This window comes from Protopterus annectens, chromosome 4.part0 (genome assembly GCF_019279795.1).
Source record: "Protopterus annectens isolate FY-2018-M chromosome 4.part0, PAN1.0, whole genome shotgun sequence".
Taxonomy (NCBI): Eukaryota; Metazoa; Chordata; order Ceratodontiformes; family Protopteridae; genus Protopterus; species Protopterus annectens.
Genome location: NC_056733.1, coordinates 1505416585 through 1505443462, shown reverse-complemented (window position 1 = coordinate 1505443462; position 26878 = coordinate 1505416585). Strand labels below are relative to the sequence as shown.

General features: G+C 35.3%; 1 protein-coding gene across 2 annotated transcripts in view; it reads left to right on the top strand.

Annotated features, from left to right (window-relative positions):
• Positions 1-26878, top strand: part of SGCD (sarcoglycan delta) — a 3695933-nt gene that overhangs the window by 1800310 nt on the left and 1868745 nt on the right. Inside the window, exon 1 of one of the 2 annotated variants that reach the window (XM_044069342.1) lies at positions 10146-10345. The exons of the other annotated variant lie outside the window; for it this stretch is intronic. The gene's annotated coding sequence lies outside the window, so the exon portion shown is untranslated. Of the gene's footprint in view, positions 1-10145; positions 10346-26878 lie in introns of those variants that run through there. 2 annotated transcript variants of the gene reach the window in all.

The window sequence follows — 26878 nt, the reverse complement described above, 5'->3', positions numbered from 1 at the left end:
GAAGAAGCTGGCGCAGACATAGGGTGATCATGCATACTCCCCATAGACAGTGAGCAATGGTCAGAATTGATCCTTGTACAAGCAATGTATTAGACAGATAGATTGACAATGAATCACCATGCTGCTTTAGCTTGTATATTGTGTGCTATATTGTTGCAAAAACATTTAGGTTGGTACAGTTGAGACCCATTGCATTTGCTTTGAGGTCACTAACCCGAACTAAACATAGCTATTGCCAAATACAGAAGACATTTTGTCTTACTCTTCAGCTTTTTTAAGCATCCATTCTATATTCTCTGTAGTGCATTTTAATGTCTTTTTCTTCTTACATAACCTTTTCATTCACTGACGGTTTGAACAAAAATTAAAATTTAGGGAAGAAATGCATTATTGTTATTCAACTTTAGTTTTTTTTGCATCTTTTCAATACAGCTTTTATGACAAAGGCAGCACAGTTATATTCATTTAGGAAAAAATTCAATTAAGCTGGGACCTCTCAAAGCCATAGGGTGGGATGGATTTTAAATTATTATGACAGTCTTTTTATCCAGTGGCTAGCCTAAACTAAAAACATCAGGATTTCATAAGTTGTGATCAATGGTTTATGTTCAAAACTTACAAAATAGTATTTTATAATAAACTAATAAGAGAATTTATGTGAGGATATGAAATCCTATCTGGGAATACTGCCTGCCTCCATAACCTCCCCCCACCCCCACCCAGTGCATCTTTCTGGTGCTTGACTGAGATGAAAGCAGAGAGGTTAAGCTGGCCTCAGTCATGTATTTCAAGTGACTGCTAGAGTACATATACATAGCATGTCTCCTCATTTCATACCTCCACTCTCCAAAGGCAGCTATCTGTATATATGCCTGATGCATAGTTGTGAGTAAAGTGAAAAAAAATAATGATTGCAGTAATGTATTCCACTTTGCTGTTACCAAACAATACACTGCCCCATACATAAGCTATAGTAAGCTATAGTAACCACCTGTGTACATCTCCAAGATCTGTGAGAAAAGTAGACAAAACGATGATGACACTGTACCCACTCCTTTGCATACCTCTACCTGAGTGATATGCACAGGTACAGCAGAGGACTAAAGCTGGCTACAATGATAGTTTTAGTGTTGAGAATGCCCACCTGCAGGATTAAGCATTTCAAGCACATTTCTCAACTGTCCAAGTTTTCACAGTATGTCCAGATTTTTGCCTTATATTTTTTGCTCTATTCCTCATAAAATTTGTGGTTTTCTGCCAAATCGCTGAGGATTCAAGCCACTAAAGAGTGGCATACATTTGCGTTTCAGACTTCATGTACTTCAGAAAATCCATGTTATCACAAACCTGTTACTCTAGCAACTTCATAAGTTTATAAAAGCAATATTTAAAATCTGTTGTTATTTTGAGACATTTGATACACCATTATTTTAGTCTTTGTCCAGATTTCTTGCTCTAAGAGGCTGAGAGGTAAGATTTAAGGGCACTATGTCAGTGGTAAAACAATTTTATGAAATTGTGAAACCTGTTACCTGACAAAGCACACATATTATAACCAGTAACATCTTTGAATTTTAAAAGTGATATTTATAAATAAGTGTTATTATTACCCATCTGCTGTACTAGCTTTTATTGGTTTGACAAGCATGTTATAAAATATCAGAATCAGAACTTGCTGTGGTTGGGGGCCACCTTGGTACCGAAAGCCGGCTATGTTTGGCAAGAAACTGATTTTTCCTGTGTAAGTAAACCTGCTTAATACTGACAACTGATTATAAACACTTATATTTAGCACTGCAACATACACACACACACACACACACACACACACATATATATATATATATATATATTTATATATATTATATATATATATATATATATATCTAAATAAGTGAGTGACATTATTAGGCATTCATTTAAAATAAAGCAATCATTTAAATATGTTCTGCAATTAAAATTCACCAGTCAATGTTTCCTTTAGTGACTATCACTTATCAATGTTTTTTTTTTGATTACTTGTTTTTCTGATTGATGATAAAATTTCATAACATTTTGTGATTTGTTCCATTTAATTTTCAATTAGAGCTTTTACATTCATATTGTCATACTTTCACATACATACACATATTTTGAAAAAGCAATAAGTATGAATCAAAGCAACATTCCTTCATTTGATACTCATTTATACTGAAAGCTGTTACAGTGAAGGTCTGAGATGGACGCTGAGTCTGCTTCTTCAGAATGCTCTTTCATGTTCTCTACAGCCAGTATGACATTCACCATAAAAGATGTCAAATCTGTTTGACTTAATATATTTTGAAAATGTTTCTCATCATCCTCATGCAGTCTTAACTCAAGGATGGAATTTTCCTAGTAGAAGTCAAACACCAAATCAGCACTCTGCAGTTATTGTAACTTAGGAGACTTGAAATATCGGTGGAAAACATTTTTTTCCATTCCTGACTGGAATGGAGCATAAATGTGAAATAGCTATCATTTAGCAGTGAATAAGTAGGCAAAAATCAAGAAAGGAAGTTAATGAATAATGCATAAATTGAATTATGTGGCTTATGTCAAATTTGTGTAGCTAGATATTTTTTGTTTACTTTTGGAATTCTAAGGAAGATTATATAGTGTACAGTAATTTGGCGCTGTTTTTCTCCCCCAGAAGATTTTACAATGTGTGTTTTTGGCTAAGTTTTTGACTCGTATTGTTCAAAATCTGCTGTATTTTATGATAACCCCTTGTTAATATGTAACTCCACTAACACAAATTCAAATGACATCTTAGGTAACAAATTCCTTACAAACTTTCTGAAGGATAGATAAAATATGGTAATTGAGGTATTAGAAGGAAGGAAATTCCACCCCTAAGGACCTAGAGCTGAGAAAGCAATAGAAGTTCAGTGTAAGAGATGAACTGTAATTACCATTTTGTATTTAGTCAGACAGATAACTCTAAGAGCACTGGGTGACCTTTGTTAGTTTTAAAATGCTATGTAGAGCTGTGCAGTGGTCTGAGTTTAACAGCTTGTAAATAAATACATAAGTAGCTTAGTTTTAGAAGTCACATAAAAGTAGTTTACTTTGGGCAGTGTGAGGATATTGTATTGTCTGTGGTGGTAGGCATCTGTGATAAAATGACAGATTTTGTTTTTATCATCTGGGCTTTGTTTCATTAATTATGCTATGTGCCAACAAATCTCAGTCAGCCTTATTTGCAAATGAGAAAAATAGACTTCTTTGCCATAGCTGACCTGGCATCCTTAATGAAGAGGCTACTTCTGTAACATAATGATGAACAAGATTTGAAGATTGAGGGGAGATGGGCGAAGGCTGCCAGCCTAGTCAAATAGAATTTGATACATAATTCTATCATTTGTATAAATAAATGTAAAATACAGGCTTGTGTTCTTAAATGAAAGAAAACACTGTAAAATGTGAACTTCAAGATTGTTGCAATATTTGCTGTAAGGAAAACCAAGCCAAGCATTTCAAATGTTTTTTGAAGTTACTGTTATCTAAATGGCGGTGCCGGAACGACTGGCTGAACACATTCTTTCTATTGTCTTAACTTAAGAATGACTGCTAGGGTGTACATGCGAAATGTCTTTTATTGTTGTAGTTTCCTGAGCAGGTGTTAGATTGCTAAATAATGCAGTTTCTTGGCCTGGGAACTCCAGACTAAGTGTCAAAATTATGTAATGTGAATACTGGGAAACCCTAAGTGTCAAAATGATGTAATTTGGGATGACCTTAGTAGAACTGTTTATTAGTGAGTTTGAGAAAGAGAGACTGTGAGCATTTTGTCTTGGACCATCAACCCCAGCACTGCTTATGCTCTTTATGTATGTAAGTAGGATTGTAGCACTGTGTTTTCTCTTAAGGATAGCTAAAAATTAGAAAGTTAGATTAAGTGTTTTTCTTTGACATCAGACCTGTCCTACTGTATTATTTTAAGTTTATCTGTGATCTCTGAACTCTTAGATATCTCTTTGGTGTAGTAGTATTGTCTTGTGTTTTTAATTATTTATTATTAAATATTTTAAAACCTTTACCTGTGGCTGGTTTGTGTAGAGATAGTAAGCTCTAGAGTACATTGCATATTTATAGAGTTTATTGTAATGAGGCACTCTAATAAGTAATAGACTGAATAGTCACATTACCAATTGGATAATAATATTGCACAGTAATAATTGGACACTCTTTTAAGGGCATTTTAGTAGCTGATATTATTAGCTGGATGTTGGCAGTAATTACTACCATATAGTCTGGGTAAAGGGGCACAGCTAGATAATCTGTGTCAGCCTTTCCCAGGAGTGTCTGTAAAGTTGTATATATACTTATCTCAATGTGTGGGTGTGTGTCAGCTACCTGGGCAGGGACATGAAGCACTGGCTGGACAGAGAGGGTACTGAAGGGTAGCTTGCCAGCTAGGCTGAGATCTCAACCCTATAGCTGTGCCAGTGGGGAGTCTTATTTGGGACCAGGGAAGCAAGGGATCAACCAGCCCCAGACTGACTGTGATCTCTGTGTGCACTTAAGGAAATTGTACTTTACTGTGTGTATTTGTTATCCGTTCTTCTTCTATGAGACGACCTCCCTGGTGTTAGTGGTGAACATTGAGGCTCCTTGATTGCTGGGCCAGGGCACGGTCGTCACACAAGCATTTGTAGATTACTTCATTTACATGTACATAAAAGGTAAGGGCTTATTCTAACCATAGAAGGATACAAGTAACAGGTTTCACAATTTCATAAAATTATTTAAAATATTTGCTAACATTTGCTTTTTTTTAGTAACAATACCATATGGGCCTTTAAGGAGCAGTCCTCCTTAAAGGTAGCTGCTTTTATAAGTCAGTACTTTATACATGTCTAAACATATCTGTAAATTTGTGTGAGTATTCTAACAACTGAAAAAGTTGACACAACTAATAAAGTATCTGAATCTGAAAATCTACATGTATTTTATAACTATACCAAAAATATGGTCTTGTTTTCTGCAAAATCAGGCTGTAACTTCCAGATACATTACCCACTGGCTAACCTCTCTGTGATATGAGATTATACTAGGTGATGTAATATTTTGAATCCTTACAGGATTTTTTAGTAGTAACTCCTCAGTACAGCATATACCTTTGAGTTTGGTGAGGATGATTATAAATGACATAAGAATTGTGGTGAAAAGGTAAGCAGCTACATGAAGGCGGTTATAAAACTTTGATTCTCAGATCACCTGAATATGTTCTAAGATTTTTAACAAACCAACTTTATATACACGTTTTCAATTTTGAACACAAAACATTATTGCTAGTTAGCATTTCATTATCTTAAGCATCCTCCAGTATAATCTATAGTATTATTTCAGCAGTGAGAGCTACTCCTTTTCCAAATTCCCAAATGCCAGTCAACTCTATAAATGTGGATGGCAAAAAGCACACAACATCACTCCTAGTGATGACCTAATTATATGCTGAAACATGTCAAATCTTCTACAACATAAACATCAGATTTTAAAACATAAGCATTCCTCTCAGCTGTCCAAATTTTTGCAGAATGTTCAAATTTTTGCCTGTTATTTTTGGTCTGTTCATAATACAACTTGTGTTTCAGGCAAATCATTGAGCATTGATGCCACTAAATAATATTAAATAATGGCAGACATCTGAGTTTCAAACTTCATATACTTCAGAAAAATGTATAATAATAATAATATAAAATCTGCCATTTTAACAACTTTCTAAGTGTATAGGAGCAATATTAAAAATTTGTCCTTATTTTTTGGCCTTTGTCCCACCATTACTTTTGGTGTTGTCCAGATTTCTTGCACTTCGAGGATGAGAGGTGTGAACATAGGTTTTGAGAAAATCCTATCACCTGCACTATTGGGACTCTTTATTGATTTGCAATGAGTCTGTATCACCCTACACAAATACTATCTTCACATAATGTGTTACTCAACTATTGAATTGCTTCTAAGGGCACCTAAATTGTTATATTCTGTAAATCTCACCTTCCCACATCCTCAGTTTAAGCTGCACTTCTCCTTTATAGATGAAAATCCCATAATGACTTTCTATTTCATCTGCCATTCCAAGCAGCTCCTTCCCTACAAAACCTGTTTACTTATTAAATTACATTCTTTAAAACATACATCTGGATTTCCCATTTGAAGTACCTGGGAGAGATACTGTGCTCTGAGTAATAGTTACAACTTTAGTAACCCCACTACACACTCACACTGTGCTCACCCACCCCCCCAATTTATATGGCACATCACTTCCAACCACTATATTACAAATGTGTTAGGAGACGTATCAAGAATGAAGCAAATGTTTTAATTTAATATAAATGAAAAGTACCAATAGCACTTCTGTTTTTTTCACAATTGATAATGCATGCATATCTCCTCCAACTTGAAAATGTTAACTCCTCGGTTTTAGAGTGAAAAGTGCTTTTTCATCCTGATGATGAACTCCTGCTGAATAAACATGAGGTATTTGCAGTGATATTTAGGTATTAGATATAATTACAGTACCACTGAAAGAATGTAATCATAAAATCATGTATCTGACCTCTGTTAAGCTTGTAATCATAAAATCATGTATATGCTCTCTGTTAAGCTTGTAATCATAAAATCATGTATATGCCCTCTGTTAAGCTTGTAATCATAAAATCATGTATATGCTTTCTGTTAAGCTTGTAAGCATAAAGTCATGTATATGCTCTTTGTTTATAATTTTTAAAATGTATGGATATAGCAGAGCAGATTGCATTTATTGAGGTTAGACATTATGTTCAAAATCATGTTGCTTCAAATGTATGCACAATCTAAAAATGCAGTTTATCTTTTATCTAATTGTCTAGAAAACTGTGTCTTTGGTGTATGCAGCTAAGAGTGTTATAGTCAGAGCATTTTATTGTAGCATCTTAACAAAAGTGCTGTTGTTTCCCATATACTAGTGAGCCATGTAACTGCTAGCATCCTTAAATTACAAATTCTTTTATCTGAGTAGTTTCTTTTATGGCAGTAGATTGACCAAATGGTTAATAACTACAACCTCAGATCAAAGAAGCACTCTCACTTCTTAACTCTAGAAATACGTTACACAGTGCAGGCCATCATCTCTTATGATTAACTACCCAGATAAAAAAATTCCATCTCTCTTTGAAGCTCCACTCTTTTTCCTTTTTCCAATACTTCTATAATGAACTCAAAAATATCTTCATAATAAACTTGGTTATAAAGCTTACAAGAAAGGAAATTTAACTCCATACCCCATATGTAGTCACAGTACCTGCATAACTACCCCATACATAGCCAAAGTACCTTGTACCTTTTTTGTCCTCACATCTTGACACCTACCTACTATATTTCAACATGTTCTTCTACTATTTCCTTCCCACCTAAACCACCACCAGAAAAACTTTGTATTTAGTATTCTTTTATACTGATACAGTCTTTTGCCTAAGAAAGCTGTGTAAACTGTACACATGGCAAAACTTTACATAACCTTTTTAACATTGTAGACATGCCATTTACCAAGGAAAACTAGTATGAGAACATACTCATTTCACATGTCCCTAACATTATTTCATATGATATTCTGATTACTTTATGAACAATGTAATTCATGCCTTTCTCTTGTTTGTATCTCAGCAGGTTGAACTTAAAAATTGTTAACTGGTCCAGTACTGCATCCTGATTCAGAAATGGAAAATATGCTTTATGCTGATAAGACCTGAGTGCCAGTGAAATGGTGTTTTATAGAAATTACTTCATCATAAATGTTGCCATACCAGATGAGGAATAATGTCATGTGAAGAAAATTACGTGCGTGTGTGTGTGTGTGTGCGTGTGTGTGTGTGTATGTGCGTGTGTGTGTGTGTGTGTGTGTGTGTGTGTGTGTGTGTGTGTGTGTGTGTGTGTGTGTGTGTGTGTGTGTGTGTGTGTGTGTGTGTGTGTGTGTGTGTGTGTATATGTGTGTGTGTGTGTGTGTGTGTGTATATGTGTGTGTGTGTGTGTGTGTGCACCCACATGCATATGTGTGTGTATGTGTATGTTGGCTCTTTTACTGATGTGCTGCCTCTATCTCTCTCATTTTTAAATATCATGGCATTTAATGGCCTCCCTTCTTTTCTCTGTAATCCACTGGTGGTGATTATCTCCTCTCTCCTACAATGCACACATTTACCTTTTTCTTCAAATGAAATCTCATTTTGACTTACTTGGTGCATTAATGGTTAGTGATATGTTATCTACAGGTACTATACTTCACACTTGAAAAGTGATTGTGCATTGCTCCTCTGAGTAACTGAATGTAGCTGTAGTACATCTTTATTCATTACTCTGCATACATGGTTCATAGCTGACAAAGGAAATAAGCCATGCCATTACTTAGGCAGACATTAGCAATGAAAAGAATAACTATATTAATCTTTCTTCTTTTTTTTCCTGCTTCAAAATTTCCTTTCCCAAAGTGTAACCTCAAGCATAGTCAGTGTACTACAAAAAGGCCTACATAATGGCATGGGAGGGGGGTCAATCCAGTGTGCAGCACTCTTAAAGTCCACACTACTGGTTGCCAAGCAGCTGCTCTTCACAGACGACACATTATATGAAGCCAGTTCTGTGAATAATTATTCTTATAACAGTGTACATAAAATGCCACATCCCTTCAATGTGGTCTTGACTGGACTTTTTTTTAAGCAACAGCTATACAGTGTATATAAGCCTTAAAATAGATTTATGTTTAAATCCATCTGCTTATTAAAACATGAAAGTAAGACTTATTTCAGGGAAATATCAAAATGCTGTCATTCTGTTCTAACAAAACATTACAACAAAGTGCTGCATAAAGCAGTCCATGTGGTCACAGTTTTCACACTGATGAAGCACCTTTGTACTTATCATGGGTGGCCCTGCAACATTATTATTTATAATTTTAATTTGTTTTTCTCTCTCTTGGACCCTTGCTCTGGTCATTCTGACTGGGGTAGGTCCAGTTTATATTGATTATTTAAAGCAGTCACTCCACCAGTATGCTATGGGAAATTGGAAGAAATCAGTGCCTAGTGGAAATCCTTGCAGACTTAGTGGAAACATACAAAACTCCTAGAGTTATAATGCAGTGTTGTTAACAGTTTGTCCGCAGTGTTATCTGACATTTAGGAAGACATAAATCATTTGTCTGGAACTGGTAATACAGTTTTCTGATGATATACAGGCTACTGTTCATAAAGGTATAACAGTCTCACAAGATAATACATTTAAAGAACTGACAAATCTTCTTCTCCATCTACTAATAAACTACAGAAAAAAACATAAGTACTTTTTGCTAAGTAGTACGATTGTGGGATCAAACATCAGATATTAAGCCTGACGCTTTTTTTAATATTTTTGGTAAAAATGAGAAAAGAAAATATGGTTCCAAGCTTGCAGTACTGTCAGAAAAATGACGTGATTTTTTATGGACATGAAATGTCAATCATTCTGCTGTTAGAGGTTTGCTAAATCTAATGATGAGGGTACAGCTGAACACAGAGATTTCAGTTCTGAGTCACATTGACATCATGTCTTAAATGGATTAGGTGTCTTCACAAATAACTCTGCCCTTTAGGTCTCTCATAGTCTACCTCTAATCTCACTAAAATATACAGACCTTGCAGGCAGTATATGAGCTAAACATTTTATTTGTAAAACACTGCAAGCTATTTTAGTATATATTTCCTATGAAAACATTGGAATTGACTGTTTTTTGTTATTCACCTGAAGAATCTGCACTGCTGTCTTCATGTGTCACACTTCTTCCTAATCAGTCAGCAACAGCACACATGGTTTTGTACAACTCTCCAGTGTGTGCTTATGTTGCAGTCCCTTTTGACAGTACAGTTAAACTGAACAAATGTGTCAAAAACAGTAGTGCAAAGCCTAGAAAACTAAATAAAGGAAGCCCTGCAGCTGCTTAAAGGCTTCATTTTGTAGCTCCAAACAGAAGTACTTCCCCCACAGCATAGTGCAAATGGCCTTCTCAACATGTGTTTCTGGTTTGATGTGTGGAGTCTGTGCGGCTACAGTAACTCAGCCTGTGAGAGCATGCAGTGGAGTTTAGTGACATTAGTTTTAAAGCAGTTGGAAAAAAATAGGGAGCAGTGTGCAGGAAATTCTTCAGGGCTGGGCAGGGCCTTGGCTGGGACTCTGTTATTGGAAAATCTGAGAAGGAAAAGCAAGGCTACACTGTAGGCAAATTCTCATGCTGTTGTGTTGGGAATATCCTATCCTTGGCTTCTTGGTTGAGATATAAGCTGTATTTGCATTTTAAGGTTTATACGGGCACAAGGTAGGAATCACTGCAGTTTCTGATTGCCTTTTTACAGCTGCCTTTCTTTTGTGTGAGAGAAAAGCACATTTGTTATGTTTTCTGTAGAAGTTTAAAAAGAGAGCTGCATTGAGTGTGATTGATTGTCATACAGCTAAGTGGATATTCACGGTATATGAATAGCTAGTGTGGGAGTGGATGTCCTATAATGGTACTCGGATACTTTGGTGGAAGTCTACTTTTTATTTTTAAAGAGACAGCGCATGCCAGGAAGACTTGCCGAGACTCAGCAAATGGTATAAAATTCAGGCTTAGGGCACAGAAAAGAAAAGGAAATCTTAGTGTCCTTTAGCTGCTAATATAACACTTTCATATCACGAATGATTCTCTAGTACCATCTTGGGAACAACAAGTTTTATTTATGGTGGTATAAAGGTTCTAGTTCTGAAATGTAAGCAGTGACTTTCAAAATGACATAAATGATCTTTCTCTAGGAAGGCACTATTCATAGACACAGATCTGGCCTGTAACTGGGGAGACAGAAGTCATTTGTCTGGAGCTGGTGATATAATTTACTGATCATACACAAGCTGTGGTTCATAAAGACTTAGCAGTGTGACACGATTCTCAACACAGAATTTGTTTTGTTGTTTTAAACAAAATGCAGTGCATTCAAATGGCCTTGTTTATTCTCTGTAGCTTTTTTCGAGATTAATGCATTAATACAGCTTCTGTTCATAAGCTTAAACATTATCTTTTTTTAATGATCAAGCTTATTTTTTTTCACCTTAAAGTGATAAGTCTCACGGTAAGTGCAGAGGGATAAGGGTATGAGTTGTTAACAAGCTGCTCCTTCTAGTCCAAGCTTTGATTCCTTTAGCCTCAGTTTGCCTGTTGTGTGACTGAACAAGTTTCTTATACAGACAGTAGTGTGGGCCATTGAGAACTAGAAGTAATCTGTTGTACAGTATGTCTAGTAGTCACCCATGGACTAAAGGCAGAGTTCCTTGTAAAGACAAACTATGTAAGAAATGTTATTTTCAAGTACTTCATTTTGGCTGGTGTGTGTGTATGCGTGTGCGTGCATGTGTGTGTGTGTCTATATAGCAGTAGGCTTCTGTACAGCTGAAAAATCTATATCGTGTTTTGTAGCAGGCAGACTATGTTTTCTTTTTGCATAAGTTACTGATGACAAACTCGTGCCTACTGTAGATGTTATGCCATCACGTGGGTGGTCATCTATCAAAGATTTCATTTAGCCAGCTTAAATGGAATGTATGACACAAAGAAATAAACAGTTACAAAAGTCACCATTTAACTCCTTGATTTACCTCATGCTATCTTTTTCCACTGTATTCCAAAGATGTAACCCAATGCAATTTTCATTGCAGTGCTTTTAAAACTACGTGTAACAGAAATGTATAATCGTTTAGCATCAATACATGATTTTTTTCAATGTCAGATTCTTTATAACATAATATATCATAATTAACATTTTTAAATAAAAACAAAATGAATACTTCATTATTACAGCACTTTTTTATGCGTGCATGTGTGAACGCAAGTTTAAATGTGTGAAACTAGTGAATTGTTAATGACAAAAAAATGCTAAAGATTTCCCATTTTATACTTTGTGACTTGCATTACCTAAAGTAGTCATCTGAGGAATATAGTCATCTGGATGGTGTTGGATTAAATACATATGACTGTCAATTACTCAATTTGTTTTTATTTGACAACATATGCAGGTAAGAAATGCAGCATCAACTTTCTACGTTTTTCTCCTTTTCTCTGTTTTCTTCTACTGTCTAAAAGAAACTAGTTACAGGAGAAGAATATTCTGGAATATCTTGTTACTGAGTTGTAGAAGGGGAAAGTAGTTGGGTTGATTGGTAAGCACAGAGATATTAGGTTCTGGAGAGCAGAAGATACTATTTTGTGTTTTCTAAAGATAATTTCAGCTGCCATTTTGGATGTTGAATTAAGTTGGGACTCTAATATACATTACTTTGTTAGTCATAGTCACTGTAAGAATACTAATATACATAACTTTGTCATTCATATTCATTGTAAGAATACCTTTTCTAATAGTTGTGTTCATTACAAAAGTAACCATCTAAGTTATATAAAGAAAAATATTCCACACAGTCAATTTATTAGGGCTTCACGAATGACTAGTCTACATAGTGATTTTGAAGTGGAAATTAATTTTATTACTTGGTTATTTATTACTAGAAGTTATTTACTAGATTTATTAGACAATATGGCAGCTGAAATTCACAATAAAAGGACTGAACACTTTCCACATATATTATTATTATTATTTTTAAATAATAATAAAAAGAAGGTTAAATTTAGTGATGTACTATCTAATAGTTTAGAGAATATACCAAGATATAGTATAGATGTGACAGTAGATAGTAGAATTATTAGGAACATCATTAGTAGTAATTGGAAGGTAATTATGGGTAATGACTTTGCTAAAGTGTTATGGGATAATCCACATTTTGTTTATAAGAAACATGGCAGTATTAAGCAGTTTTTAGAACATGATAGTATTAAAATTTTACCACCCTACAATTCCAAGAATTTCAGGAGGTTTAAGTGTAATAGTTATAATGTCTGTAGGTATATCCATGAAGGAGCATATATAGTTCTTGAACGCATAGCTTATAACATCAGAACTCAAGGTAGATTTAATTGTACTACTAATGGAGTAGTATATATTGCCCTGACTTTAGGGTGCCTGGCCTTCTACGTAGGCATGACCATGAGAAGTCTTGGCAAGAGAATTAAAGAGCATGTTTATGCAATAAAAAAGGTTAAAGATGTTAAGAATGCCTTATACAGACATTCACTTACATATCCCATGCACACAAAGTTTATTATTATTGTTTTGGAGTTAGTAAATAAGGACAGGAGAGGTAGTAATTTAAAAAACAAGGTTTAAAAGACAGAAACCAAGTGGCAAATTAGGCTAGCTTCTTATTATCCACCTGGTTTAAATGACAGTGTTACTATAAAGTGTTTTCTAGTTGATAGAAAGTTAACTATCTAAATAAAAAGAGGGACTAACTTGCATTACATTTACATTTTTTTCTGTTTTCCCACAGATTAATTGAATACTTGATGTTTTAATTGGTTTAGTAAATTGCTTTTTTTATTTGTTCTGGTGATTGGATGTCATTTAATCTTCCTTTGTATATATTATTCATGCTTTTTATGATTGTTCATTTTCTGAGGAATTCTTGGCTGAATAGCAACTATTAGATATTTTACTATTCTCAAAAGAGCTGGTGGTTGTATCCTTTCAGCACTTTTCCAGTGTTTTTGTGTTTTTTGGTAATTTTTACACTGGTTCTCAGTTTTTGCTTAGCTTTTCCGGTTTTGTTTTCCATAGATCTGAAAGTATATTTGCTGGTATTTCCAAAAAGACAGATCAAGAATACTTCCACCTAATAATTAAGTAAATTCAAAAATGACTTGCAGCTAAATAATTAAATCATTTTCCAAAATCTTTAGAGGAGAAACATATTAAGAGCAATTGATGTGCAAGGCAGCTTCTGCTTTTCAAAACTGTATTTAGTTTCTTTACTGGTGTTTCGTCCATAGATACTTCCCAGTATTTGAATGCCCTCTACAGTGGTCACAAGATTTATCTAGTTAGAGCATGGGACAAAAGTAGGTATAGAGACTATTTACAGTTGAAATCATGCATGGAGGAGGCAGTGTTGATGTACAATGCACTATATAGACTCATAAAGCAGCAGCTGAATATGTGATTACCAACCTAGGAAGATTAATTTCTCCATGATCTTGCAAAGCAAAATGTGCTATCATAGTACCCAAAGGAAGTAGAAGAAAACAAAGGAATTTCAAAAAATTAGTATCCCATTTCCTCAACATGTTATAGGTGATCCTCATGAGAAGTGCTTGAATTATGTATACCATTTTAATTAAAAGAATTTTAAGCTCAAACGGAATATTCCATGCAATCCACTCATGCAATTGTTCAACTATTAATGGCTGAACTGTATGGATATTTAACACCGTTTTCTTGGCAGTTTTACACATATATATATATATATATATATATATATATATATATATATATATATATATACTCTTTTTACTCTCCTTCAATATCTGTCCACCTCGTTTAGCCCCAGGGTGATGTACGAGTGCTGTCCAATATATAGTGATTGCTGAATTGCTGAACTTCACAGTGTGTCTGCATAACATCTTGTAGCACATCCACAACCATCCCTTCTTCTTTGCTGAAGTCCCTGAGAGTACATAATAAAAAACTAAGCTGAACTCAAAAGTGAAACCTTACATCCCTTCCAGTGGATGCCCAAAAATTCCAAGTGAAAATATATATCCCTCCCGGTGGATGCCTGAACTATCTACCAGGACCTCTGTTTCAAATAGTTAATGTATGTAAATGAAACTGGTTATTATTATTTTTAACTGTATTCCTTGACTCCTATGAATGGCTCCCTTGTACTTCACCCCAGCATCTCCCAGTCTTGCTCTCCTACCCTCCTCTCCTGGTAACCTCTCTCACAATTGTGTTATATAATTAGAGCCATTGTATCTTCCTCCTATACCACATACCTACCCTTCCTTTTACTGTTCTCTCCCTCTTCTACCTTCTTCCCTTTTCTCTCCTCTTCTACTACTCGCTGCCCTGCCAGCAGCTTTCCATTTCCCCTTAGCGAAATACTACTTTTGCTTACAGCTACATGGCATCCTTCTCTTTCTCCTACACTCTTCCACCATTTACTATTCTTTCTTAACTTACCTTGCTGATTGTTCATTGAGGTAAAACTGTGACACATGGGCCAGCACTTAAGCTCAGTCCCTCCCCCTCTTTCCCTTACCTTTTCTCTTCCTTTCACCTTTACAGTGCTCCAGCCTATTCCCTTTCTCACTCCCCCTCCCGCACTAAGGCTTTTACCTCCCAGCAACTCCCATGATACCTTGTGCCATTTCAAAAGCTGTTTCTGTTTGGGACCTTTCTCATTTTACCCCTCTTCAGTGTCTGTCCACCTCGTTCGGCCCCAGGGTGATGTACAAGCACCGTCCAATATATAGTGATTGTTGAACTTCACAGTGTGTCTGCATATCATCTTGTAAGTGTTTCCTATCAGTTTATTGTATTCTACACTGTTGTAAGAAATCCAAACTGAATGTTTATGCTGGTTACAAACTCCTGTTAGTTGTGCTTTGGCACAAACAGCTTATGCCATAATTTCTCTTTAAGGAGTAAAAGTGATCATAACCTCTTTTAGTTTAATTTCTCTTTAAGGAGTTAAAGTGATCATAATTTCCTATTAGTTTACTGTTTTTTTCTCAGATATTGGTTGAAAACTCCAGACTATTTTTTTGTGTTTTTCCCTCATAATGCTTTTTTATGACTTTGTGTAATGACTAAATATGCAGAAACAGCTTACTTAATAGTTTCCCTTTTAGGGCTAAAGTGACCTTAACTTCCTGTTAGTTCTATTTTTCATCGAACTGGTTGCTAAGTCTGGATTATTGTTTTTTGGCTCATAATGACTAAATATGCTTGTGAACTCCTGGATGGTTTACTGCCCAAAATGTTTTAACCTATATATAAGCGCATTTAGCAGAGAGTGCCCTTAACAATTTATTATGCATATGGTGTTAGCCTTGCAACACTAGCAATTTGATCCATTTTTTTTCTTTTTAGCTTGCTTTGTTGATGAAATAACTGGCACCTATATTAACCTTTATGCAATAGCCAGTGCTAGAACATTGTTCTTCTATTAATGGCAAATGGCTTTAAACTTTATTAATTGTTCAATAGCTTGTACCTGAAGGACTGTTTTTTTTTTTACTTCTGATAAATGGCATCACTATCAGGAGCTGTGCAATTATCGAGCCTTGAACTGCTTTCTTTGAATGAGAAATGATGTCACCAGTATAAAAACTGTGGATAACACTAGGTTGCTTCTGTATTGTAGTCACCTACTTGCCTTGATTAGCTTCCTTTGTTTCTTTATAGGGCAACCTGTAAGTGTAATCAACCTGCCTTATTTATACTTAGCTTTACTTGATGCTTAGTAGGGTGTTTCATAGGACCACTTACTCTGTATGTTTCATTAAGAGCTTTTCTTAATGCCTCATAAGGTGTTTCTTAGGAGTTTCTATGTTGTGTAAATATATATATATATATATATATATATATATATATATATATATATATATATACTACTTGTTACATTAGTGGTTTGTACTTCATATTATTTTAACTCCAGGGGCTAAATAATACTTGGAAAGAATTGCTATCCTATTGTATTCTTATGTGAGTACAGATACCACATAGAACAGATATCTCGCAAGAGAAATAAAAAAAAAAACTGTACTCTTCCTTATAGTGCAATCCTCTCTTCCAAGAGCACATATTTATAGTCCACGACTAGGTGGCATTGTTACTGGCCAAATCTTTATGTACCAAATCAAACTCTCTAATAGTTGTACCAGTTACTGATTCTCCCCCTTTAACATGATCAGAATCAGATGATCTTGTTCTGTTTATTTAAAAAGGTCCTCTGTTCATATAGTTTAGTATCTGAGGTCCATAGTCTACATTATGTCATGTATTTTTAGCAGTTATATTCAATCCATTAGCATTGCTTCAATGTAGTGACTGCTATATAAATGTGTCAAGCGGTTTTAATATTATCTAGTTTAAAAGCCTGTGTTTGCTTTGTTATATAGACCACACTGGTTCCAGTTTTTCTTCCTTGGCACCTAGCCTTCTGTCCTCTCTATTCTGTGTTTGCTGTTCTATGCAATCAATATTTTGTGTTACTTTCACCTACTTCTTCCCAAACATAATCCATTCCCAGTCTGAACTGCCACATACTCATCTCTAACCCCTATATCTTCCGACTCTGCCTCTTTTCCCTACCTGTATTATTTCTCCCCATCTTCCACTGAAATATCACCCCAGTTACCTCTTCCCATCACTTTCCCTCCCACCTATCACTACTGTCAACTCATCCTATATCAATGCTCAGGCACATTTCTCGGAACTTTCATCTGTTTTTTCATTATACTAATTCAAGACATCTCTCCCTTTTTTTTTCCTCAGGTAGCACATCCACAACCTTCCCTTTTTCTTTGCTGAAGTCCCTGAGAGTACATAAATAACTAAATTGAAGGCAAAAGTGGAACCTTACATCCCTCCTGGTGGATGCCCAAAAACTCCAAGTAAAAATTCATATCCCTACCAGTGAATGCCTGAACTCTCTACCAGGACCGTTGTTTCAAATAGTTAATGTATGTAAATGAAACTGATTATTGTTATTTTTAACTGTGTTCCTTGACTACTATGAACAACTCCCTTGTGCATCACCCTGACATCTCTCAGTCCCCCTCTTCTAGCTCTCCTACCTTCTGCCCCTGGCTAACCTATCTTTTAACACCTGTAGCTAATAACTGTCAGGACTCTCACAACGGTCTTGTATAACTATGACCATTGCATCTGCCTGCTACACCACATACCTACCCTTCCTTTTACTATTCTCTCCCTCTTCTTGTAACTTCTCCCCTCCTCTTCTACTACTCACAGCTCTGCCTACAGCTTTCCATCTCCCCTTAGCAAAATACTACCTTTGCATACAGCCACATAACATTCTTCTCTTTCTCCTACACTCTTCTACAATTTGCTACTCTTTCTTACCTTACCTTACTGATTGTTTATTGAGGTAAAACTGTGGAACTAGTGCCAGTCTGCTTCATTTGCCCTTGCTACACTCTGGCTCACTCCATTCCCTTACCCTACCCCCATTCCCTCCCACCCCCATTCAGTTTAATTTAACCCAAACCTAACTCCTCCCACCATCTCAAGACATCCAATTATGCACTCCATCTAATCAAGTCCAATTTAATACACTCATCCCATCCTCTCAGTTCATTAATTAACTTATCAAGCTTCATTCTTTTCTTGAGACCTCCTTTTTATAACTATCTTGAGTCTAACTCTTCCAGCAACCCAAAAACACTTACTTTCACTCTACCAAACTACCACCTGCTTTTTCTCCCATGACACTCCTCCCTAATATACTACTTCTCACCTTGTCTCTTTCCCTATGCTTACTACTACAGCTAACAGTGTTTCATCTACCTTACACACACTGAAAACCAACAACTATCACTTCTACACAAACTCCAACTCTTGCCACCTTCTCACACATATCATCTAACCTATATGCAACTGACATCATCTTATATACTAAGCTAAAAATCCTTGCCATACAAAAGAATACCAAAAAAACTTGACTTTACATTACCAATGTAAAACAAGAAAGAAACAGCACTCCTTTGCTCTCATATATACATACTCATACCTTCCCCAGTGGGAGACATACATCCCAACCCTGGTCCCAGCACTTCAGCTCCAAACCCATCTAGCCCCTCAAATCACTAAACTTCACTACCCTCAACCTACAAAGTATCAGAAACAAAATTACGCATTTCCATGCCTGGATAGCTCACAACCAACCAGATATAATAGCTGCTACTGAGACATGGTTAAAACCTTACATTAAAGACATCGAATTTCACCCCCTTCCTATGATTGCTTAAGATCTGACAGACCTTGTAAAAAAGCTGGAGGTCTCACACTAATATACCCCAACAACCTCTATATAATCCCATACACTAAGTCTATCCTGTAGTTTTCCATAGATGAATTACTCATATCCCTCCTAAAAACCAATAACAATAAAATCCTCTGTATTGTAGTCCTTTATATCCCTCCAATATTCCTATATTAGAAGAAATCCTGGCTTGGATCACAAGCAACATAAACAAATGAAACAATCATCCTAGGTGATGTAAATATCAACTGGCTTGATGTTTCGCACCATGAGCCCTCCACCAACATAAACTTCTACAACTTTACACAGCTAATCACCAATATAACCAGGCCCAATAAAAATAGCAACACTGGCGCTATCGTAGACTGGATAATGTGTCCCTGACACCAGTAAAATCTCTACCACAGGAACACTACCCAACAGTATTAGTGACCACTTACCTGCCTTCATAATTCACAAAACTACACCAGTGCCAAGTAAACATAACAACAAACAAAGCAGAGACCTATCCCATTTCTGCCCAGCCATCTTTAATGAAACTCTAAATAGCTTTATTTGGAACTCGGTTAAAATCTTTCCTCTTGATGATGCAGTAGAGCTATTTAATTCTACATTTCTTAGAATCTTAGACAATCTCTCCCCTCCGCGACAAAAAAGAGTGAAAACTAATAGTGCCAACTGCCTTGTCAAGGCCAACAAGCAACTCATGTCAGCCAGAGACAAAGCATGGAAGGTATGGGAAAGAAATACAATCCCCCAAGACCTCATACAAAATAAGCAACTCCAAAACAAAGTAAAGTGGCAAATAATTAACAACAAAATGAATATTACCTTAGACTACAAAATCATCATAAGCATAACCCCAAAAAATTCTGGAGCTCTATTAATTCCTTACTAAAATCAGGCTCCAATAACAGCCCATGCCCAGATCCAGACAAAATACCTTCAGAAATAGCCTCACTCTTTAACTCACATTTTATTAATGCATTGCCAGCCTCACCACCAACCTTCTCCAAACTGACTTCGCTCCTGCATACTCAGCATCCCAAGGTACTTATAGTTCCACCTGCCAAGCTTTTCTCTTTGACCTATTCCTACAGGTACTGTGAAAACTCCTCCTAAAACTCAAACCAGGCACTCATCTCCCTGACAGCCTACCTCCTGAATACCTACAATTATCAGCAACCTCTATAGTTTATCCTATCAGCATACTCATTAATAAATCCGTCCAGGAGTCCTGTATACTCAGTCTGAAAAAAAGCATACATTCACACACTCCACAAAGGCAGAAACAATACAGATGTCACCAACTTTCAACCTATAGCCATCCATTCACCCATTTCTAAGATCCAAGAAAAACAAATTCATGTTCAACTTATAAAATGCCTACTGGACAACTAAATCCTTTCCCCTACTCCTCACCAGGTCACAGTACTACCACAGCTCTTTTATCCTTCCCAGACACAGACAACCATGCCTGAGATGCTGGAAAAGTGGTCTTTTCTCTCTTTCTTGATCTCTCCAAGGCTTTTGATACTATCACTCATCCCCTTCTTCTGACTAAACTGCCTGACCTGGGTATCACTCCCTCTACTTTAAACTGGTTTTCCAACTACCTTAAAGATAGGCAGCAATCAGCCAAGTGGTAGCAATATTTCCCCCCTTTCCTCAAAACAACTACAGGCATGCCTCAAGGATCTATTCTAGGCTCCCTGCTGTTCAGTGTTTTTGTCAACAACTTCCACTCCACCCTTAAACAAGGTACAGTCATCCAATATGCAAATGACTCAACCATCATCTGTACTGACAGCTCCAAATTAGAACTGCTGCAACTTATCCAAAATGCCCTTAGCATTGCTGAAACCTGGATGGCTAATAACCATCTCACCATAAACCTCAACAAAACCAAACTTATGCTATTTATCCATAAAAGGACCGTCCCCCTGCACAAGAACAAATTTTCAATCTCCTCTCAGAAAACAATACCATCATTGATGTTGTCCCAAATACTAAACTGCTAGGTGTCATTGTAGATGAAAACCTATCTTTTGACCTTCACATTCAAAAACACACCAAAAACTAGGTTCGCTGTATAGACATAAATACTTCCTTAATCATCCCACTGAACTATCCCTGACCACACCACTGGTGGATTTCCAGTGTGAACCTTTTCCATGTGGCTGCTAATAATGGCCTTAAAAACTTAGTTAATGCCAACTCCTAGTTGCTAAATTAAAATAGTATATAAGAACTACACATTTATCTGAAATTTGTCCAGAAGAGGAATTTCTACTCATCTATCTACAAAATCTACTCAAAGGAAGCACTAAGCAAATCGGGAGATCTCCAGCACATGTATTTGGGCCTGCTACATCGGTGGGAAATGCAATTAATCTTTAACTAATCAAAATGTCCAAAGAATCAGAAGGGATGGATGTACAAACCACAAAAACTAAACTATCAGCTATTGCCTCACCGGAAAAAAAAATGGCCAAAAGACAAAAATAACTAAGCAACAGCAAGAAAACATTAAACCAAATATGAAATCAAAGTTGGATCTCAGTTTAAACATGAATAAATGAAAATCAGCTCTCTTACCACTTCAAACAGCTATTCAGGACTTTTCAGAACAGTTATCCAGCTTTGGGAACACATTAAACCAAACAGTCACACATCTTGATCAAACTGAAGCCAAAGCACTAGCAAATAAGATCCAGATTAAAAAACTGCAAATGCTAAAAATACAATAATCTCAGAAATTCAGCAAAAACTGTTAGATTTTGAAGCCAGAAGTAGATGCAATAACATTCTAATAAAAGGCTTACCTGAAAAATGTGAACAGATGCAATTGATTCCTGTGATTAAACAAATTTTTGGATCCCTACTACAAAATGATGAGCTTGTAGTAGCTAAGATAATAATTGAAAGAGCCTATTGATCACTTTGTAATAAACAAGACTCCAATGAACTTAGGCAAGTTTACGTTCAACTCTTGAACTTCCAAGACACTCAAAAAGTATTGTTAGCCTCCAAATTGCAAAGACATATGGTCTGGAATGGCCACAAAATCACATTAGGACAAGATCTTCCCGTTCAAATAAAACATAAACAACAGTGTTTGTCCCTCTACTGTGCTGATTTAATTAAAAGCGAAATCAGATTCCAAATGAAATTTCCCAACAATTTAATATTTCAGCACAATGAGCATAAATATACAGCAGACTCACCTAAGGAAGCAAAAGCTTTACTTTAGTCACTTTAGTGTTGTCCTTTCTTCCTCTTTGGGAATTATCTTGTATTTCCCATTGAATGAAGGTTGCTGTTCCTTTGGCATTTTAATTAAACTGGAAATCCCCCCTCAGTCCTAAAGTGATAAGCTGGGTACAATTTGTGTGGCATTTGTTACATCTTAGGCAGATTTAAAGGTGACTCCTTCTTTATTCTTCACTGGGAGTAGCTGGACCTTTTTTGACAAAAGAAAAGACTCATGGGACTGTGGAGGTATCTCAAGTGGCCCACAGGGAAGCAATGAAGAAGAATAAATGTGCAATCCTTATTTTCTTTGGCTTAATCCTTACTTAGCAGTTATAGTAAGAGTTTATTCAAAGTACAATAAACAGTTATGCCTTTTTTAGGCTCAGCGATCTTCTAAACCTCACCTTAAGCTACTTAACAGCGAACTTGATAACTACTAAGAGGTGATTTCTTAGGTATAATACATGCTATTTATAGCTTTTAAATACAAATTATTTTAATCTGATTTAACTAAAATACCAGCTTATGATTATTTTGGTAGATACTAAATCTCTTTTAGAGGAGGTATAACATTGTAGAAGATTCAGCCCTAAATTCCTTGTATGTAGACTTGTTTATATAATCCTATTGTCCCCCTTTTATGTTAGCAAAGTTCCAAGTTAATGTCTAGTCAAAGTGACACTTTGCCCCATGCTGTTACTTCTGTTGATTTTATAAAGAATCTATCCAATGTATTGTTGACTGCAAATCATAATTCTTCAGCACTATGTTAGTTTTACATATATTTCCTATGATATTTATAATTGATGACAATGAACCATAGTCAGAGGATTAACTGCTATTAGTATAAGACTGTGGCATGTGGATGGGAAGCCTGTGGTTATGTTGCCATAGGCAATGATTGTGAATATGTTTATTTGTATTGTAGCTGGAGCCACTCCTTTCATGTAATGGGGCTAATCATCCATGTGATTGCTTTGAGCATTGAAGCTGTATGCTATTATAACATGTCATTCATTGAATAGCTAGCATTTTACAGCCGCATGATTGAGTTTGTTTAGTTATGCCTATAATAACATAACTAATTGATCTATAGAGTTTGTCATAGTCTGTATCTGCCAGGGATTACAACTGGGAATAGCCACTTCTAGGATGCACTGAGAATGGGCAGCAGAATTGTTTAATATGGATTATTTGATGGTCCCACTGTTCATCCATAATGTAACCTGGCATAAATGTGACTGGTATTACTTGTATTGCAGTACTCCTTCCCTAGATCAACACCATATCAGGGAGTGGAACATAGATCTAGTTTTGTTGTAGCACTGTGTGCTTCATGGTTTCCTAAGCTATAAGTTACTAGGATATCGACCAGCTAGGATTTTGGAAAGACTGAACCTCTATTCCCGTGATAGGCTCTACTCCTTATATTTTCATATGCATAACATAAAACTGGCTGAGCAGGACATGTTGAGACATCTACATGTTTCACCTATCTATGAGTGGCAGTACTAAACTGAAGTTGAAGTTCTGGTTATCCATTTATTCATTCTTGTGAAATATGTCAGAACAGAGCAACAGAAGTGCTTTGGTTTATGAAGAATGAAAGCAGTATTCTTTGTGATGAATGGCTTTTCCTCCAACATGTTATATTTGTTGGCATGTTATTGAGACCTTTTCACTGGATGTTTATGATGCCATTCGACTTGTAAATATGTAATATTTTAAATAATTTTACAAGTTGGGGTCTTCTGAAGCTCTTTATGTTTTGAAATCAGTCTTCACCTTTTGACATAGAATTCTTAATGATCTGGTTCACTAGTAGCTATCATTAATGTGTATTTAAACAATTGGTTAATGTTTTTATTTATTGATTATTTTAATGCCATATTTGTAATGCCTCAATTTTTAATGTTTTTTTTTATCTAAAATGCGGTTAAACTAATACCTAACATAATTTCTTGTCATACTGCTTCAATGGGGAAGATTGCTGCAATTTATTATCATTACTCTTCTGGTTATAAAGTCATGGGCGCATAGGTAACTGTAATGCAATTTAATGTTGTGTTTAAATAGGTATCCTAAGACAAATAATTATTATGCAGTACTAATGCGGTGTTCTATTTACTGATAGTTTTACTTGTTAAAATAGAAGACTAAAAGACTTGGATGATCCTAGTCATCATGAAGAATTTTGAATAGGATAGACTCAGCTGTAGACAAGTGTCTACAGTTATTGTATTTTAATTTAACTGGTTAATCTAATGTTTCAGGGTAAAATAGTCTTGTTCAAAACTTTAACTTTTTATCTATAAAATGCTTTGGGGAAAGCTAGCTTGCTAAACTTGAAATTAGATTTTTCCTACTATCACGTCTGTAAACGTTTTACCATATAAACATAATATTAATAAAACTCGACTAGAACAATTAGCTCTAGATGTTATCCAGTTATACATGGAACTGTCTGAGATTGGCTTACTTGATCTTTCCTTTCACATATACATTCTCGAGCCAAGATTTTAAATGCACTTATTTCTAACCCATATAGTTGCTTAATTTAAATTTTAGCACTCTAACTAAACTTAACTTGCTATACTATACTTTAAACTCCTCCCTATCAAAGTCCACTTTTATTGGCGCTACCCAATCATCAGAAGCCAGATGATTAGTGGTGTTTGATTGAATGATAGCTAGTCTTAGGACTCGGAGTTTTTTGTACATTAGTTCATTAGTAGATAGGGTTATCTTATTGATTAGTGGGTTAAAGTTCTCTATTTGTGAATTTCTTAAAATATTCCTATATATTTCTATATCTTACATCTTTACCCTTTTACTTAAGTCTCGTTCAGATGAGGTGGTTAAGTGGTTTGGAACAGGGTTTGCTCTGAAAGGGTTATGTGCTACAAATTTAAAATCAGTACATATGATATTTATAAAATTTGCACTATTTACCTGTAAGGATACTAAAAATTCTATTATCATGATCTTTAAAGAATATAAATTAAAAAGAAAGAATGTGGACAATTGATTCTTGGAATGTGAGGGGATTACAAACAAAGAAAAGAAAAAAAATATTAATGCATTTAGCATTGAAATCTGAAGCCAATTTACTTTTTCTCTAAGAAACACACATGTTAAGAGAAGAATGGGACAAAGACAAAGAGAAAAAGATGGATACAAACTATTATTGCATTTGGTTGTAGCACTAATTTTAAAGGTGTTGCTATTATAATCAAAAAGTCATTTCAAGATTCAGTCATAAATCAGGAATAAGACAAAAATGGTAGATGGTGCTATTTTGTATGCCATAATTCCATTTTTCAGAAACCTATCCTTTTTCCAAATTTATTATGGTCCATGTATAGGTCAACAAGATTTTATCCTTGAAATCCGTAACCTATTGAATACATTCCAGGATTATTACGATATACTGGGTGGTGATTGGAATGCAGTCATAGATCCCATTTTAAATCGAACTAGTAGATCCACTTCATATAACTTTCAAGCATCATTAGCTCTAACCGATCTAATACCTGACTTACTTTGTGGACCCTCTTCCGTGTGGGGATAAGCTCCCATTAAATAATATTTTTACATATTATTTGAAACATTACAAATCCTGGTAAAGAATCAGTTTCTTTTTCACTATCAGGAATCTTTTTGAAGAGAGAAATAAGGTATTCTGCTGAAACCAGATTTTTTTTTTCAGATCACTCTAAGATCACAATTAAATTGAAACTGTCAGATGGAATAAATTTGAGGTCATTTAGCTTTAATTGGTCTCTAAATAACAATTTACTTCTTAAGAAACATGTATTGTAGGAGATATCTGATATTCTATCAGACCTTGACAATAACTTATCATGTATTAATATTCCATACGATGTCAAATGGGCTGCTTATTAAGCCAGAATTAGGGGAGTTCTAATTCAAAAGGCGTCTTATTATAAAAAAACTTACTAAAGAAAAAAAGAAGATAAAGTAACAAATGAACTTAGAGAGGCCAAAGACAAGTTTCAAACAAATCAAGATACCAATCTGGAACTTTGAATAAATAGTTTGCAAAAAACACTATATATTTTACATCAGCAGAACTACACACTTCAAAAGATTATATTTATATCTAAATATTCTGAATTGGTGCAGGTACCATCAAGAACTTTAGTGAGTATAATTGATAATAAGCAGACAGTCCCTAGGATAACTTTGTTTAAATATGATGGCAAAGTATTCAAATCAGATCTGCAAATTTCAAGACTTTTTGAAAAAAATTGCACAGAGATATATAGCTCTTCTGACAACTAAACCTCAAAATTAGACTGTGAAGACTGTCTAAATAATCTTAATTTTCCAAAAATTAGTGAAGTGCAAAAAATAATTCTTAAATTCAGGTAATAAAGAAATTGAAACTGGGTAAGGCTGCTAGTCCAGATGGTTATACGGTGGATTTTTATAAAACATTAATCCAAAAACTCCCATCTATTCTCCTGAAAATATACAATTATGTTAGACATCATATATCTATATTTAAACAGGTCAAAAACTATTTTTATCCCAAAAAGCAATTTGGATAAATTCAAACGCTTTAATTATAGACTGATTTCCCTGATTAATGTCAATATAAAACTTTTGTCCTCACGTTTAGTGGAGAGACTTAAAAAAGTTT